The sequence below is a fragment of the Thalia democratica genome, unplaced genomic scaffold (assembly GCF_965202585.1).
Source record: "Thalia democratica unplaced genomic scaffold, ktThaDemo2.hap1.1 HAP1_SCAFFOLD_770, whole genome shotgun sequence".
Taxonomy (NCBI): Eukaryota; Metazoa; Chordata; class Thaliacea; order Salpida; family Salpidae; genus Thalia; species Thalia democratica.
Window position 1 is genome coordinate 17,299 of NW_028139742.1, and position 5,426 is coordinate 22,724.

Here is a 5,426-nt window from a genome sequence, read left to right on the forward strand (position 1 = left end):
TTTTACAACTTGACCATTAATATAACTATAAATCAATCCTTTTTTTTCAAAAAAAAAATTTTTTTACTATAGAAATATAAACTTTCAACAAGTTTTTTTTGTAGCTATTACACTACACCAAACCCAATCTACGATGTTATCAAACTTTACTCAGATTAAAGACGGATAAAGCTTTTTTCAATGATATAATGCCTTAAAAATGGCCTCTAATAAAATAACTTGACTCATTAAAATTGAAGTATAAACTCGCTGAAAAGAGTGGTAAACTTTCTTCACTTTAATTTAAATCTTTTTTATCTTACCTTTTTGAAAAAATAGCTTGTGCAGTGTGAGTTACTTTTATACTATACTAGACTTTAACAAGTTTTAAACAAGTAACACTGAATACAAAGTATTAGTATACAAATTTGTACTACAACTAAATAACTTTTTAAGCTAATCATGAATTTTCATTATTTTGTATCATATTTTGTGTCATATCAAAAATTTTCATAGTTGGTTTAAATTAAAAACTATTAGATTCTATGTACAAAAAATTACTAACTACTGCAATCCAATGGTTGTTGGCTTTAACATGACAAAATCCAAAAAATGACTCGCTTTCAACAATCTGAGAACATATTATCATTTTGTTTTGAATACGTATTAGTGTTAAGAAATAATATACATGATAACTCACAATTTTTATGAAACTATGATGTACTTTCATTCCATTATACAGCTTTTCCAAATCAAGTCTTTGATTTTGGTCATTCAAAAGTAGTATATCATTAGCTTTCGTTATATTTAATAGATTTAAGAAGTAACCGTATATGACCTGTGTAAAGTTATAATTGGTTTGATTTTTGCTAGAAACTATTTAGTCTTAGTTAAAAACAACATACACTATTTGAAAGCTTTCCGACTGATCTACTGTTCAGAGTATAGAAGTCCCAGTGGGTAATATACGTACTAGCTCCTGTATTAATCCTTCTTGCGTGTGTAACAATAGTATATGCATTTCTAAGTGGTTCGGTATCCCACAAATAATACACCTACAAATTGATTGCCGTTGTTTCATTTTATATTTGAAAAATACTAAAATAATTGTTTTACTTACTTGTTGTTCAGCATATTTAGGTTTGTTCCGTACAAACGTTGTTATTACGCTACTACTTTTTCGTTTTTTATTCTTTTCTTTCGTGACTGGTAAGTCAAAATCACTTGTTTTTTTTTTGTCGTAATTTGTTGATTTTTTACCTTTACCTTTCTCTATCAACTTTGAAATGCCTGATACCTAAAACAACAAGAGTTAACAAACTTTTAACACTTTTTTTTCTATACCAAAACATATTCTGTGAACCTTTGAAGTTATTTCAAGTTTTTTGGGCGGAGCAAAATATTTAGAACTTTGTTTTTTGTTTTTTTGATCTGGTAGTTGTTTTGCTCGGTTCCAAACCTCCTTTAATGTCAAAGTTCCATCTCTCCCAGTACACTCCTCAAGGTCCACAAAGTCCATCTGGTTTCTCATCATGTACATGAAATATCTGTTTTTTTAATAATGATAAAACTTTATTTATGTCAAGTTTGTATTATTTATTGACGTACCTTCCTTTCATATCTTCATAAAGAATCCTAACAAATTCACTTGGTTTAAGCCGAGTTTTTTTCTTAAGTATTTGGTGTTTAAGTATACGAAACCATAACTCGGCGTATGTGTTCGTATCTCTGAAAAATCGTAAATATGTTATAGAATATACGAATATTCTATAATATATATTCTATATACGATATAGAAGTTATATGCCTTAAAATTACAACCAAAAAAGATTTTACTATTTAACAAAGTCAATAAATCTAGCCTGAGATTTAAGAAATAATTACTAACTAGCCTGTAAAAATGAAAACATTATTATAAAGTAACAGTAGCTATCTTGTCTATACTTTGTTCTCCTAAAATTAAAGTTATTAAAAGTTGTTTATTTATTTTAATATCTCAGTGTTTCCGAATTTATTAACGGCATATTTGACAGCCATAATTTTTTTTTGCTTTATATCAATGCTTCTCTTATGCTTCATGCATATACAATATATAGAAGACAAATACCTAATTAAACAAATTTTAACGTTACATCAGTAATTGAAACTGTGATTACATCAAAAAGATTGCAACATTACATCAGTAATTTCTAGTCTGCACTTAATTTTCTCCTTATCTTAACTGTAATAATGTTGCATCAGTAAAACACGTGACCATGAGAGCTTTCTCTGAAACGCTAGAATGAACTATGATTTTAGCTCAAAACTTTTCATCAGATCTAAACAACAATCGAGTGCAACGTGAAATCCTGTTACAATTCCGTAAATTTTATAACAATCGTATGTTTTATTATAAATTTTAAGCACTAGTGATTATTAAAATGATATTAGTGTATATACAGCAAAGTTTTAAACAAAGTTTATTACTTGATAAGAACTTACTTAAAATGTAATGATTGAGTATTTTTTTACCATTAAAAGGATTTTGGTCGTCGAGAGCTACGTTTTTGTACATATGTCCAGATGACTAAGATAGTTTGAAACCTGTATAAAAATAAAAAAAAATAAATAAAAAGTACTTGAAAGTTTGCAAGAAAATTGCAAAAACCAAAATTCATTCGATTAGCCTACGCAAATCAGTTGTATGAGTTGTTTTTTTTTTAAGTGTTTTTATAATTACTAAAAATCTTTAATTCGTCAAAAATACATCCTACCGCAAGTTTAGACTCTGAAGAAGCCATAAGTAAATTTTTAGATATTAAAAATAAATATAAAGTACTTGAAAGTTTGCAAGAAAATTGCAAAAACCAAAATTCATTCGATTAGCCTACGCAAATCAGTTGTATGAGTTGTTTTTTTTTTTTTAAGTGTTTTTATAATTACTAAAAATCTTTAAATCGTCAAAAATACATCCTACCGCAAGTTTAGACTCTGAAGAAGCCATAAGTAAATTTTTAGATCTTAAAAATAAATATAAAGTACTTGAAAGTTTGCAAGAAAATTGCAAAAACCAAAATTCATTCGATTAGCCTACGCAAATCAGTTGTATGAGTTGTTTTTTTTTTTAAGTGTTTTTATAATTACTAAAAATCTTTAAATCGTCAAAAATACATCCTACCGCAAGTTTAGACTCTGAAGAAGTCATAAGTAAATTTTTAGATCTTAAAAATAAATAAAAAGTACTTAAACGTTTGCAAGAAAATTGCTCTAAAAAATTATGTAATACGCTTTTATACTTATACTTTCATACTGCTAACTTCTTGTTAATAAAAAAGTAGCAGTGACACTTAATAAATACAGAGCTTACACTTAACACAAATCTTATGTGGGCAAAGGTCTAATTAAAACGTTGAAGCAACATAAACAATTTTTACTAAACATTTTTCTTATGTTTTATACATTTTTGTTCAAAATAAGAAATCCATTACAGCACCAAATTCATATTTTTGTAAAAGGCTATAGAAACAAATTTTATTATAGACACCACACCATTTTATAATTGTAAACAAATGCTTAAGGCCATAGGGGGGTAGAAGCTATTTTTTGACCAAAAATAACATACAGACTTATATTATAGTAAATTTCATAATCTTTCAGATGCTTTTTTTAGATTTTAAAAATATTAAGTAACTTTTTTTTTATGACCGGTTATATAAAGGGTTGTCTTTATAAAGGGTATATAAAGGGTAACTTTAAAGCTGTTTTTCTCGAGTTTTTAAAAACGGGCTTTAAAATCTATCTTCTTCTTCATTTTTCAAGCAATCTTCTTCAAATTTTCAGGAAATGTTCCTTACATTATGAGAAAAAAACGTTATTTGTGAATTTTAATGATTTTAAAAAATAAAAATTTTATGACAAAAATAAATAAAAAAAAGTGATTTTTTATCAAAAAATTTTTTTTTTCCAATAAAAAGGGATTTTTACTTGAAATTTTTTTAAGTCACAAATAACGTTTTTTTGTTGTTGTATAAAGAATAGACTAAAAGTTTAAAGAAGATTGCTTAAAAAATGAAGGAGGAGATAGATTTTGAATGCATTAGTCTTTTTTCGCCGTTTAAGTTTTTCCTTCCCCATAAGGAACCTGTTATGCGGCCGGACTTTGGCCGGTCATATCTCAAAAACTAATTCTAATTTTTAAAAACGGTAAAAAGCAACTTGAAGCTTAGTAAAAACTCTATAAAATAAGATCAACTTGTAAAAAACATGGCCTACCCCCCCCCTATGGCCTTAATTATTAGTTGAATTTGCTAAGTAGAATAGAATATAAATGTTAAGTATTAAATAAGAAACATATAAATAAAGATAAAATCTACTTATTATTAAAATTAGTAAACATTTTCTAAATGTTTTATTATTTTATATAAATTTATATCTTTTTTTTAATATACGTAGAGTTTGATCTTTCGTTTTCATATTTTTAAATACAGTAAACAAATTGTTAAAAGTGGAAAAGACCCCAGTCTACTTTTAACTAGAAGTAATATCAAAAAATAGCCATTATAGTAAGTATATTTGGTACCTCTCATCTCTACGCACTTTTTCTGTGGACACAATGTGCATAAATAAGCGAGAGGTTACTGTAATTGAAAATTGCAGTGTTCTATTTTATAATCTTCTTTTTTTTTATAAACAACAGTTGTATTAACTGTTAAATTAAACTACCACTAAAAACTTATTGAAATAATAAAATTTATACATGGCCGTTATACATTGCACACATATACACTTGGTGGTTATTTATTGATGACCAAAAGGTCTTTTTCCACACCAATCCAATTTAATTTTAGCATTTAATTTTTATTTTTTTTATTTTTCATAGTTTGGAGTTTTGGACTATACTAATATAAAGAAATAAAATATTTAAATTTTGTAAACTTGTAGATTAGTTTTTTGTGTTATACAAAAAAAAAGTTTTTAAACAATTTTTTTTGGTGAATTATTATTGAAAAATTTTGATGTGATCATTCTAAATAAGAAAAAAAATATTATTTTGTAATACTAAAAACTTTTTGGAGGACATAAAAACTAACTTCAATTTTATTTTTCAAGTACGTTATAAAAATTTTCAAGACAAATTTTTTGTTTAATGATAATGAATAGTGAAGAACAGTCAGAGCGTCATAGGCTACATCAAAATCTTTTGGATGCAGTAAAGTCATGTCAAATTAATTTAACAAACAAACAAGAGCTGGCTACAGAAAAAATGAGCGAGTTAGTTTGTTTTTTATATATGCAGTTAAAATGTAAATGTATAAATATAATGAAAACTAATTTTTGTTTGAATTTATAATTTAAACAGAGTTTCATGTTTATGTTGCCAACTACAGAATGTTCTTGAACACAAATTAAGACAATCTTGTTCTCCTAATGGAAATTCAAAATTAAAAGTAGTCAAAGGATTTTATAAA

The 5,426-nt window shown here is 26.1% G+C and overlaps 1 long non-coding RNA gene across 1 annotated transcript; it reads right to left on the minus strand.

The window, feature by feature from the left end:
• Positions 1-939: 939 nt before the first annotated feature.
• Positions 940-1,438, minus strand: LOC145847000 (uncharacterized). Its single transcript, XR_014370995.1, has 3 exons — positions 1,343-1,438; positions 1,100-1,276; positions 940-1,034 (listed from the first exon to the last, which is right to left on the minus strand). It is a non-coding gene; the product is annotated as an uncharacterized LOC145847000 (long non-coding RNA).
• Positions 1,439-5,426: the final 3,988 nt, after the last annotated feature.